At 36.6% G+C, this 14,334-nt stretch overlaps 1 long non-coding RNA gene across 1 annotated transcript; it reads left to right on the top strand.

The window, feature by feature from the left end:
• The first annotated feature begins 686 nt into the window (after positions 1-686).
• Positions 687-7,854, top strand: LOC113225008. The gene is made up of 3 exons (XR_003309625.1): positions 687-890; positions 1,657-1,726; positions 7,515-7,854. It is a non-coding gene; the product is annotated as an uncharacterized LOC113225008 (long non-coding RNA).
• The last annotated feature ends 6,480 nt before the right edge of the window (positions 7,855-14,334 follow it).

Genomic DNA, 14,334 nt, shown 5'->3' with positions numbered 1-14,334 from the left:
TGTTTTTCTTAATTGTATCTAGGAATTCTTTACATAGAGATGCCACAAAGTTGAACTTTGGCCTCAGCACTCAGGAAAAGATATACTTGGTTTCAGTCTTGGCTTCAGACTTTGAAAGACAGAGTAACAAATATCTTCTTCTTTTCTGGCCCCTTCATCATCTGCCTGTTCAATGGAGGTAGAATCACTCAAATTCCTACAATCTCTAATCAAGGCAATGACATCAGGTATTACCAACAAGGTGTAGCCCTCAAATTGGCTGTTACCATCTGAATACTTATTAAGTATTCATTTTCAAACTTAGGAAAGCAGTCTAGATGTAACTTGGAATAAAAACCTCCATGGGCTTCTTCAGGCTGTTGAAATATAAGTATATTTATGTGTTTCAATAATAAAATGTTGAAATAATGCTGATTATGAAAGCTGTTAATTTGCTGTACAAAAATTATTAAGAACTTTCAAACAGTTAAACAATATTAGCAGTTATTATGAGTAAGAGAGAGTGCATTAGATAGATAACATTAACAAGAACATAATATCCGTTTTAAGCCAGCAAATGTTTATAAAAATTTAAATGCTAATAAAACAGGAGAATAATAGAAATTAGATTATATCACAATGCTAATCTTTAGAAGCACTAAGAGCTATATTTAATTTTTAGTTATTTAACTCAGCTTAGGCCAGAGTCTTTCAAGAAAAAAAGTCTCATTTGAGAAGTCTTCATATCTCGTGAGGATGAATTAAAAGCAGAATCTCAACTTTGCTACCTTTAAATGTCACGGAGAGAAAAAACTGCAAAATCATGTGCAACAATATCCATGATAAATCATCTTTGATCTCAACATAACAGAGACTATAAGGACTATAAAGACTAGAAGAAAGAGTAGAAGGTAAATAAAATAATTCAAACAATTTTTTTTCTCACTTACCAAACTTTAAAAGAAAATACTTTAAGTATACTTTAAGGAAACAATTTCTTATCCCTTTGAGTCAATGTAGGCTGAAATTTTAAGTAATACTGAAATAATGTTTAGAGTTGCCTATGTTAGATATCTGAAGCTTAAGGATTTTTTTAATGTGCCACAAATTTTTTAACTTTTTTAGAAATTTTATTGATTTTTTTCTGATTTTAATTTATGTGTGTATAAATATCTTAGTGATATTATGACACATCACATTGTTGCAAATGAACTACTCTTTTAGTGCATCAGTGTTCAGAGTAATGACTGTATTAGCCTATACTAGCCAGTAGTGCAGAGCAGTAATTTTCCCTACACCATATCAAACTTTTAAATCCAACTGTTCAATTTAGCAATAAGTAAGTTGCCATACTTACTCATTTTTGCAAAAAAAAAAAAAAAAAAAAAAAAACAGATTTGATCTCATACCTAATAAATTAAATCTGTAATATTGGCAATCAGAGCTAGCCATATATTTGTCATTCAACCACCATGTGTATTTGGCAAGTTTCTATCCAGTGGATATTACAAATATCTTTTTCCAGTCTGTTAGTTTACTTTAAAGATTTTGTTTATGACATCTTTTGGGTAAACTTCAGCACTTTGATGATCCTCTTTTATTGTCTTCTGTACCTCTCTAGCTACGGAGACTGGCTGTCAAATTTTAATTTTAATTTTAATTTTAATTCTATTACAGTTTATCCACAATCAATTCAGAACCAGGTCTTCTATGGTGGCTCACAGTTCCTGCACCCTACAATATTGTGGTAATGATGAAAGCTAGCCATCTTGTTTATTACATGTTTCTCAGTACTAAACATGGAGTCAAAATTCTCTCACCACTGTGGGACTCCAGGCCCCTCACTGTGGTACTTCTCTTGCTGGTACCTGGAAAGCCTGTTAGAGCACCTAGAAATCCTGTACCTCTGTTGGGAGTGCACATCTACTACTTGAGTTGCCTTCTCCATATCTTTTATCTTGGCCTACTGGTGACTTTCCATAAGTCATGTTAAGTTGCCAAATATGATACCTAGAATATTATAGGTTCTTAATAAGTACTATGAGAATAAATATAGTTATAATAAGCAAAATCAAAATCTTTATCATCTTATTAGGTATGGAAAAAAAAAAAACTACAGATATGATGCAATAAAATTCCAACTGGACAAAGGCATCATTTACTTCAGGACTCTCTTAAAAGCAGCACATTTTAATTTTGGTCACATTTTTCTGTTAGAATAATTTCCTTAATATTTAGCCAAATTCTGCCTCCTTACCATTTTTCTAGCAAGTCCCATTTGTCCTGTGTATGTTTTCAGAGTAAGTATAAACATATTTTTTCCTACATGAGCCCTTCAAGTATTTAAGTATAATCATCTTAATCTCTTCTTTATGTCTTTTCTTCTTTTATCATCTTTTATTACAAAATTCATTTTAATTTCATGTGGCCACCTTCAGAGTACATGATATCCTAATTCCTTTTATAATACGTGTCATTTGGAATATAAAAGCATCCCTCTTCTGGCCTGACTGCCTAAGGACCATAGGATTACCATCTCCTTTATTCTTTCCAGAACTATGCATCTTGAAATCCACCTCAGTTTGCACACAGCATTTATCCACTACAATTTGCCCATTTATGACTAATATTGAGCTTTTGCTTTTTACCTAGCAGTTTGAACATGTATCTACTGTGTGTTCCTCATACTGTAAACCAGTCTTTAGTTTGCACAGGAGTGTACGAGATCCTCAAGTGGAAAGACAACTCACTGTCCACCTATACATTCCTAAATTCTAATGTAAGGAAACTTGCAGGTCATTGTAAACGCTTAATGACTGAACGACAAATACATGAGAGACCTAGTTTTTAAATATAAACTATTTTGAATATGTTCATCACTATTTTACCTATGCAAGTCCATTTTTGCTCCTAAGCACGGAATTGTATCGTTTTATTTTTGTTTAAAGATCTAAAGTGCACATAATTCCATAATGACACTCCATAGTTCATGTCACACATTTGTCATTGGCCAAGGCCAGACTTTTCATTTGTTGCTATCAAAATTTAGCATGGTATCTTGGACTCATTACTTCTGCCTCTTGTAATTTGATTCCCTGTGATTAACTGTCTCACACAGCTTTGTATTATTTGCAATTTTGTTAAGCGGAGAAAGAGGATTAAGATACAGGAAACAACAACAAAGAGTAAATGATATATTAAGTAATGAATTGTAAGCTACAGATTTTAAATGCTCGCAGAATTTGGCAAAGAAGTAGAACTTGAACATGTGAACTAGATAAGAAAAGAATAGAATCACTGAGATGTGAGCTCAGTTAAGAAGGCTGGGTGGGATTTGGTTAAGTAGAAAAGAAAGGAACTTGTGAGAAAAGGAGAAAAAAAATCAGCTCTGTTTGCCATAGGAAGTGGGAAGTGGCAAGATAATCATCTGGATAGTTGGAATCAGGATCTCTCTTCTTTCTGATCCTCTCTCTATTAATGTAGATAAAGTAAGAGACATTGTCAAGATGAATTTTGCCTTGTATCTACAGCTTTCTGGTAGACATACGTTTGCAATTTTAAAATTTGTATTAGCAAAAAATACAAAGCGGGGGGGCAGGGCTGGTAGGATGTGGAGTAGTAAAGATTGCTGCGTTTTCTGTTGCTACTTCTTTTCCAGGCAGACTCAGCCTTTCAGAGAAGACCTTATTCTGACTTTTCATCCTAATTCATAGTACGTCTTTCTGGAGGTCTAAGGACTTTTCTACTTGCTTCCAATTGAGAAGTCACTCAGATGGCTAACATCTACAAATCTCAAATCTTGTAAATAAATGCATGTTTAGATGGGAGGGTAAAGACTTCATTACCTTATGTTCGCTCTTTGTTAACTATTTGCCGCATCCCACGTGACAACACTAGAATTTCTATTTCTAACACTATGAATTGTATAAGTAACATGTTTTTTGTTTTTCAGTTTATATTGACTGATAAAATACATAGGACCTGATTTGTTCCTGTCTACCACAAATATTTATATCATCATATAATTCACTTTTTAGCTTTATTACCTATAGTTCTCTGTCCTCACACTTGTTTTACTTCTCTTCCATTTTTATATCATGGTGCCATCCCCCAATTTAGCTTAACATCCTGAACATCCCATCTGAGAACCATTAATCTAAATAATTTTCTCTAAAACAAGGATGTTAATTTAAACAAAATATTTGGCTTACAGCTAAAATAAAATTGGGTAATCAAGTGGCAAATGCTAAACTATTACTAACATGTAATTTTAAAGGTTTATTTTATTGCATTGTGTAACAAAGAAATGTGTGCAATGCAATTGCGTTGCATTGTATCACACTGTGTGCATAATTTGCAACAGATAGATTATAAAGTTACTAAAGAGCTTCTACACTGCTTTGTATATACACGTAGAAATATTTTCAAGTACTAAAATAATAATGGTAAGAATGGGCTTGACATATATATTGCTTTTCAGTTTAACATATTTCTGATGCCTACAGTCAAAGATAAAGAATCAGGATTTTACTTTAAAAATAATGTGATGATGATATAATCAGAATTCATGTGGTTTCCAAAGCAGAAGACTCACATCCAAATTCCCAATTCTCTCAGAGCACTGTTGGAGGCATTCAATAACAAACCAACAACAAAAGTGATATCTGGCATTTTTTAATCAAAAAGTTTTGTGCAGATTTTAGATAACTAAAGTCTATTCAGTCCAGTCTATGATGAGGACAGAAATGGACTTTTAGAGGATTTTTTTTGAGCATGAAATAAATGCAGATGAGAAAACATTTCTAATGTCTACATCTTTCTTTGACTTCTGAAGTGAATATTCCACATTCAGAACAATTCAAAATACCCTTCAATAGTTGGATTGTTTCCATGCAGTGTAAGTTCTCCTTTCCCAGCACAGAATTTTAATAAAAGAGTTAATAAAACTGTATTTTTGAGCTTCCTTGCCCCTGAAGAGATTTTTAGGTTCTGTCAATCAGTTGTTCCTTTACAAAACTGATTTGTAGTTGAATTCTGTGGGGAAAGTGGAAGTTTCAGAGAATCCGTTTTTGGATCAAGCAGAGTTGGTGGCATAGGAGGTGGCATTGATAGAGGCTTCCTGATTGGGTGACTACCATCATGGCAGAGGAGCAATATTCTCACGGTGTTTCTGGAAGCTCGGCTGAGAGTCTCTTTTTTTCTGTCTAAACTAGAAAAAGTGAATTTGATTGTCTGCAACAAGAACCCTGTTTATGACAAACTTTTACCACAGAGCCATCACAAATTAATTCATCTGAAACAGTTTTAAATTTGTGTCCGTTTTATCTACTTTAGGATTTAATGTATTACGTTCTCCACCAGACATGTATCTATATGACTGCTTTCTCACTATACTGCCATTCAGAACTTCATGAGACTCACAGAATAAATTATACCTAAACCCATAAAATATTGACTAAAGAATTTTAAAAAAAATACTTGCAGAGTTATCAGTATAAGTATACTTTGCTTCTATTACCCTACAATTACAACTTAATCTTTACATTTAAAATGTTTAAATATCACCATTCTCCATAAGCCATAATTATTACATGCACAAGTGGACACAGTTAATGAGGTAATTAGGCTACAATAAAGCAATCTATGAATTAATCAATAATCATTTATGGAGCACTATTGTGTAGCAATCTTGGCTAGGTCTAAAGTAGCCCAATGCTTAGTCCACTTTACAGCATAGTCCACTTTACAGCATTTACTCCAATACATTGGAGTATTCAATATATACAAAACCACACTTGAGGCAACACCCTTATTAAAAGGAGGAATAGTTGATAGCCCTGGAAGAGACAAGTGAGGTTCTAAGCCTGGCCCTATCCAACTCTGACATTTTTAAACTGGAAGATATATGAGATAATATTTTGAATACCATTGTAATTTCTAAAATGGCTTTTTCCCAACTCACTCACCTGCAGACACTTCAAACTGCAGGCCTAGCCTAATCCAGTTTTTCAGTCAATATTGGCCCCCCCAAATGCAGAATATTACAGCATCATCATGGAGACACAGTGGGGAGCAGGATTGTCTCCACTGCCAATGGCTCAGTGCTTGTTGTGTGTAGAGTGAGACTCAGACATCTGTTTGTTTACCAGGCCACAGCCTTCCCCCAAGCATCATTGTATTCAGTTTGGATTACTAATCAGGGTTTCATTACCATCCCCTGAGAGCTGGACCCCATCACTTGGGTTTCCAGCCATGGATGTGACCCTCTGCCAAAGCACCATCTGGACCTGCGGTGTTGCCATCCACCTGATGGCCATTACTGCCTCTGCCTGAGGCCTCCTACCACATGCCCCAGCAGGCAAGGCTGGACACCTTCAGACACAGACATTGGCCTGAAGCAAGCCTGAGATAATGACACATCATGAAACATCAAAATGAATGCTACTAGTTATGCTCCTCAAAGGCCAATCCCATAAAATTGCTAATACTTATTAAGTACTTCTTTTGTGCCAAGCACTGTTCTAAACACTTTGTATACATTATTTCACTTAATCTTTATAATAACCCATAAATTGGATAGTATAATCATTACCATGGAAAAATATATATAAAGTATGTTTGACGGAGCATGCTTTAGTAATTTACCCAAAGTTTCAGAGTTTATAAGTGATGAGCCAGGTTTTGAGCCTCAACACAAGCTCTTAATGACTCGGTCATGATAATTAACACCTCATCTCCCAACATGTAGTGCTTGACTTCAGCCTCATACCCCCCATAGGCTGAGATTTTAACATTCCATGTACACTAAGAAATATATTTATTACTATTTTAATAACATGAAACACGGCAAAAACGCGTATACAATACTTTTAAAAATTATCTTTTTTCTTTTAAACGGCTTTAATTGAAAATATTTTAGTCTTGTGCATTGTCTGAAAATATTTTGAAATAATTTGTTTCGAAAACTTTGTAAAGTATTTCATAAACTTTCCAAAGTAACAAATCAAATGATGGGTATAATGCATCCTTTTCTGATCTCTGGGTAATGAAGTAAAGACCCTGATTGAAGGCCGGAGTGGTTATCTTGGGATGATATGTGATCTCAGGAATGTATAGTGTATAGGTTATTTGGAGGTTTTCCTGACCATTTTCCTAGTTCTTGGTTCTATTCTAGCCATTGAGGTGCCACATAAGTAGAAGAGGATCAGTGGTCATACCACTACCAAAGGCAGACATTGAGAGAAATACTGTATTTGTTTGGGTGAACCACAGTGTTTCTTTACTCTCTCTCTCTCCCTTCTCCTCCCCTCTACAGACAACTCTCTCCAAATCTACTTAAACATGCAGCCTTCTTTTGGAAGAGAAAGATTCTGATATTCATTAACAATTAAATTAATCTTCAAGAAGCCCAAATAGTGATTATATTTGAATAAGTATTTTAATGGGAAAAATAAGGTGAATACGAACAGATCCAGACAGGAGAAATGTTATCCTTTTAGGTCTTTCATTCTTTATGCATTATGTTTTTCTTCTAGAATTTTCTTCCGCTTCCTTTCATGTAATGACATGAATATGCTCCAGTGGATCCTAGGATATCTTTCACATGAGGTTACCCTCGCCCTTTGGATGTCAGGTGGAACAAAGGGATGGAAGATTTTTTGTACTGGGACATTCAGTAAACCCCTAGGCCTACCTATTGTGTAGTTAGAGTTAGAGAAGCAAACGATGTCCGTGAGGGCCTACAAGGCACAAGAGGACGAAAGTTTAACTTAAAGTTTAGATGCTAATATTCTAGCTAATAATAATGTATGATTGCCTCATGTGCTCTCTTTTTTTATATTTCTCTCCTAATATATAAAGATGGATTTCAAAAGATAGGCAGCCTAGGATTCAAATTCTGATCATCTTTACACTCTGTAAAATAATGGATATACTTTTTAAAACATTGTATTTAACACACACCAATGCCAAACGCTTTCTATAGACTCATGTGGAGTGGGACAATGCCCACAATGTTGATAAATTGACAGAATAATATAAAGAACCCAAAACACATGTGCCAAGAATTCTGTAGCCACATTTGGACATGAGTGTGAGCCAGAAGATCATTCTATTTGGGAAAATTTAAATTGGGTGCAAGAAGCATTAGCTAACAGTCAGAACCAAGGTATGATCCAAAGTGATAAAACTTGATGGAGTTGGAAGAAGCAAAAAGGAGAGGATTAAATGACAGAGAGTTGGTATGGATCCTCAAAGCAAGACAGAAACACAAGTAGTTTCAAGGGCATTTGACAACATGAAGTGTCAGCTATATTAGGGCACAGGAGAAAAAAAATGTTTTCTGGACAGACTTAATTTCTAAAGTGCCTTCTCCTCTTATACTACCATGGAAATTACAGTGTTCTTCTGCTGTCTCACCACCTTTCACATTAAAAAAAAAAAAACACGCCTTTCCTTACCTGTCTACCTAATTAGACATCCATGAATGAGAAATGTGTCTATGTATCTTCAGTTTCTTTATGTCCACTACAATTCTCATGCCTGAAATAGGAGAGGTGTTCAATAAATCCACGAACAAAGAAGAAATTGAAGTTCTAAGGTCCAAACAATGTTGACTCTTTGTGAACCAGTAGGGGTTTGCCTCTTTCTAATGCTTCCTGGAGCACAAGTGTTCCTGGAATCTGGAGCAGGGATAAAAGCAGAGATGAATAACGATCCCTACTGTAAAGTTCCAGGGATCCAGATAAGATAAGATGCCCCACTCCAGGGAGAATATATATACTTTTTTATTAAGGAGACACAAGAAATGAATAGAAACACTCTAGAATGGAATGCAGCCTGTGTTTGTAAGAGGACTTTAATATTAAGCCCTCAATGAATATTTGATAAATGAATGAATGATTCTGTCCAAAGGGGTTAATCATTAAAATGCTCGGAGGAGACCTCAGCAGGCCCTTAAAGAACATACCAATTTAAGAAGTAAAAAGGAGGGCGTAGGGGAATGTTAGTCAGGGTCAAGCCAAACATTGAATTCAGGATGGCATATGGAATTTACTGTAAGTGGTCTCTGTGCTGAGATGCTTCTTACTGTTTGTGCAAATTTAGTTCTGTTAACTTTTCCCAAAACTTCTCTATCACCTTATCTTGGAGCTTAATTCTAATCTACTATGTCCATACGCTGGGAATGTCTTCAAGATAATATTGTCTTGTTAAAATTTGGCTTCAGACTTCAGGACTTTTACATTCTTGGATGGGGATCTAAATAAGACATGAACTAATCATAAAGAAATATGGCTCCTTCTCCATTATTTTAAACAAGAAAATATTATTGTTATTGTAGTTGTTTGACAAGCAAGGAGATTAAACTTGCTATGGAGAAGAAATTTGAAAGTTGATTTTTTTTGAGGCAGACAATAAGGAAGAGTGTTTTTGGACATACTTTGCTCAAACATTTCCTGTGTTTGAGTATTCCACCCAAATAGAACTTTCTCCATTGAGCCATTTGCTGTCCTGTCAGCTAAAAACAAAAACAATAAAGCCAAACAAAACAAAACAAAACAAAGAGCAAAAACCATTTTATCTTCTTGATACTGTGGCACTTGATGTGTAACACAGAGACTACATTCTTACAATCGGTCAGAAGCAGAACTTGACCAATATGAAACAACAAATATCCTAAGGAAACAACATGCACAGATAATTTGCAGGAAGTTTAGAACAACAATAAATTATTTTAATTCACTCTATATTGCAAAGCTTGTTGCTTTTCATAATGCCTTGATACAACACGTGGGATGAAGAATCTATTTTTTAAAAGAAAGACAGTTCTAATCTCCTGATCTAGATACCGTTTGCTACAAATTTTGTTAACACATTTGCCTGGGAGAAGTTTGCAAACAAAGGCAAAGACAGACAAAGAGCATATGCTAAATTGATCATTTTTGTGTCTGAATATTCACCATTTGAGAGACAAGAAACTGTTCAATCTGATTTGGGTTATGATTATAGTGTAGTCCAAATTGAAGTGTCTGTGGAAATGGATTGGGTGAGCTTCTCGGTTGTCAGTCATATCACTTATTCCGTGCAGAGTGAGATGAGGGCGCTCATGGGAAACGGTAGAAGTGGTTCTGTGATCTACCTAGACAGATGGGTGTTCCTTTTCTTTGAGGAAGCCCTTCCTGCCTCCTTGAGCAGCTACTGTGGATGACGAGCAGGGAGCAAACACCCTCTCTGTATTAGTCCATTCTCACACTGCTCTAAAGAAATACCTGAAATTAAATAATTTATAAAGAAAAGAGGTTTAATTGGTTCACAGTTCCACAGGCTATACAGGAAGAATGGCTGAGGAGGCCTCAGGAAACTTTCAATCATGGCGGAAGGGGAAGCAATGCTATATAACTAGAGCGGGAGGGAAGTGAACAAAGGGGAGGGACTACATCTTGTGTTTATTTTATTTTTTTTGAGACGGAGTCTTCCTGTGTTGTCCAGGCTGGAGTGCAGTGCAGTGGCATCATCTCAGCTCACTGCAACCTCTGCCTCCCGGGTTCAAGCAGTTCTTCTGCCTCAGCCTCCTGAGTAGCTGGGATTATAGGTGCCTGCCACCACGCCTGGCTAATTTTTGTATTTTTAGTAGAGACTGGGTTTCACCATGTTGGCCAGGCTGGTCTTGAACTCCAGACCTTGTGATCCACCCACCTCGGCCTCCCAAAATGCTGGGATTACAGTTGTGAGCCACCACGCCTGGCCCGGGGCTACAAACTTGTAAACAACCAGGTCTCAAGAAAACTCACTATTAAGAGAACAGCAAGAGGGAAATCTACCCCCATGATCCAATCACCCCCTAATGGGCTCCTCTTCCAACATTAGTGATTACAATTCAGCATGATATTTGAGTGAGGATACAAATCCAAACCATTTCATACCCTCTCTAGTCCTGCCAGTGCCACCCTGGGCCTGACTTGGGGGAGAGTCTCCAGGATGCATTCCAAGAGCTCAAATTCTGGATCAAGTGTCCTCAAATCAAATCAGCAAACATATCTGAAAGAACTGGGCTGGGAGCAGGGTGAGATTTTGTACATGATGCAGCAATATGGTTAGAGAGACAGAATATAAACATGTAAAAATTTAAATAATGAAAAATACGAGTGGCAGTTTAAGACAGTAAAAGAAAAGCAAAGTAAACATTGCAGCAAAGAGTGCTGTGCAGAAGAGGAGGAATTCCTGTGAGAAATGACGTTTCAGAAATCGATCCTTGTCACTTACCAAAAACAATTTAAATCATATCTATCAGTCTTAGCAAGGGATGTAAAGACACAATTAGGTTTGCTCTCAGGGCACTGGATGGAAGATTCTCCCTTTGTTTTTCCCTTCCCACCAGTTTCAATCAGAGTTTTCCAGAGAAACAGAACCAACAGGAAACTAGATAGATAGATAGATAGATAGATAGATAGATAGATAGATAGATAGATAGATAGATAGAAAGAAATTAGCTCATGTGATTGTGAGGGATGGCAAGTCAAACCTGTAGGGAAGGGTGGCAGACTGGTAGGCTGAAAACCCAAGCAGTATCTCTATTTTACAGTCTTGAGGCAGAATTACTTCTTCTCTGGGAAATCTCAGGTTTTCGCTCTTAAGGCATTCAGCTAATGGAAGTCCATCAACATTATCTGTGATAATCTTTACTTGAAGCCAACTGATTATAAATGTAATCACACCTACAAAATATCTTTAAAGTAACAACTAGACTACACTAGTGTTTGACTTAAACAATGGGCACAATAGCCCAGCCAAGTGGATGTGTAAAATTAACAATTACAGCAACTACAGAGGTTTTCTGCACACACACACACACACACACACACACACACACACACACACACAAGGCAGCTTATTAAGCAATTCATGTGCTTTAAAACATATTTCTGCTCTAAATGACCACAGTTTCTTCTTCTTCATACCATTCTTAACATTGTTATTACTTGCTGTTCTTAAGTATTCACAAAATCAATTCCACTGTTTCATTAGGTTATTTTCCTTCATAAAACTTGTGAGGGTCCCCAGTCCATTTCTAGATAACATCCACAGGTTCCCCACTATCTGACCCCATCCCATTCTGTCTCTCCATTTAACTCCCTGATATCCCTCCAAACCAAGCTTGGAGGACTGACTTCAGTCAGTCACTCTGCCTCCTGCAGCCCTCTGACTTAGACTCTTCCTTGCTTTGCTTTTTTGAGTCTCTCCTCCTAGAGAATCTTCATATTGTTTATAGCTATTGATATTTTCACTATGAATCATTTCCTGATTTGCTAAGCAGATATTCATTACCTACTGAAGCCTCAACAAATGGTTTTCTGATTATTTTTAAGGACTTTGGTTTCTCTTGATTGAATGGCTGAGAGTAATTATTCGTGTGTGTGTGTCCATTTTCTCTCTCTTTCTCTTTCTCTCTCTCTTAGCAGTAACCACCACGAAGCTTGAGCATCTTTTCATTTTTTCAATGTATCTTACTCAGGGGCCAGTGTGCAGTAGGTCTTCAGGATGTATGTACTTTTAGTATAAACAGAGAAGGAAGGAAGGAAGGAAGGAAGGAAGGAAGGAAGGAAGGAAGGAAGGAAGGGAGGGAGGGAGGGAAAATTATGTTGGTAACTTGATAGAGAAAGCACATACAAAATTATAAAATTTCAAAATTTTAAAGCTGAAAAGATCTTTGGTGTTCATCTTTGTTCCATTTTTTAATAAGGAAAAAAAAAGTGAGACTTAGAGAGTTTAAGTGACTTGTCTAGAAAGAAGATAAATGATTTAGGTTCAGTTCACAGAGGTGGCATATACCTGACCCAGAATGCTTTTTATGATACCATGCTGCCAGCAAATAATCAATGTCAATGGACCACTAAATTACCTTCTTTTATCACCCTCCAAATTTGTAGATGTTTCATTACTGCCCTCCTCTTTCATGGGGTGTGGTAGTGTGGTCACAGGGCTGTTGACAAATGTTCCTGTTCTCCTTCTTCCTACAAGGGGAAGGACTACACTCCTTGCTCCCTTTGGGTTTGAACTTGGCCTGATGACTTGCCTAAACCAGTGCGATAGACAAGAAAGCAGATGGCAAAGACTACTTTGGTGCCTTGTTTTTCCGACATCAGACTGGCTGTTAGTATTTCAGATGGTGGAAGCTCTGTGAGTCTGGATTTAAGCAAGTATCACATAGAGTGGGGTCTCAAGTTGGTCTATGAAAGGACAGGGATCAATAAATAAACCTGCTTCAACTACAGAGTTTGGATGTAGCTGTTTCTACAATGTAACTTAGCCCATCCCATCCGATACAGTTGCATGCTGAAAATGAGTATATTCATTTGCTGGGGATGTCATAACAAAATACCACAGATTGAGTGGTTCAAACAGCAAACAGTTACTGTTTCATAGTTCTGAAAGATAGAAGTCCAAGATTAAAGTGCCTACAGGGTTGATTTCTTCTGAGGCCTCTCCTTTTCTTGCAATTGGCCACACACTCGCTATGTTCTCAGGTGATCTTTCCTCTGTGCAGGAGAATATGTGGTTTTTGTGTGTTTGAATTTCCTTCTTTTAAAAGCCAAACTAGATTAGGGCCCACCCTATTGTCCTCATTTCTATGTAATCACCTCTTTAAAGGCCTTATCTCTTAACATAGTTGCATTCTGAGTTATTGGGGTTTAGGACTCCAACATGTGAAGTTTGGAGAAACACAGTTTCACCTGTAACAGTGAAAAATATAATCTGTTTAAAATGTTGAGAAACATATGAATGAGTGAAGGCAATAGAAGCAATAAATTGGTTTGGTTGTCTGCCCTGGTCTCCATCAGAAAGTAGAGCTATGACTGGATAAGTTTTAATTTGACTTATTGGATTCGTTTTAGTTTTGCTTCCTGCCTATTGCTGTTTAAGAAAATGCTGGAGATAAAGAATGAAGCATAGATAGTTTACTGCTCACTAAATATTGGGGAACTCTCCCACATTTCCTAGTCTCCTTGAAATTAGATCGTGTGATTTGCTCTGGTCATAGGACTTCCTTGTAGAGTTGTTGGACTTAGAGCAGATTTGCATGAGGAAGAAATAATGTTTTATGGGTTAACCCTCTGAGATCTAAAATAGTTTGCTATTATGGTATATTCCTATACCATCCTTACCCCAAAAAAGAGTGTACGTGCAATAACGTATGTAGCATACGTATGAGGCGGGCAGGCAGTGGCAATAGTTTAGGGAAGTGATATGCATTCAGTAGCAATGAGAGACAATGGAAATAACATGAGAACACTGACACTTTAGCAGAGTGGGCTTGCTTTATGTTTGTTCTTTTATTTTTCATTTAGGATGGAAGGA

Source organism: Piliocolobus tephrosceles, chromosome 18 (genome assembly GCF_002776525.5).
Source record: "Piliocolobus tephrosceles isolate RC106 chromosome 18, ASM277652v3, whole genome shotgun sequence".
Taxonomy (NCBI): domain Eukaryota; kingdom Metazoa; phylum Chordata; class Mammalia; order Primates; family Cercopithecidae; genus Piliocolobus; species Piliocolobus tephrosceles.
The sequence above is the reverse complement of the archived record's forward strand: the minus strand, read 5'-3'. Positions and strand labels throughout refer to the sequence as shown.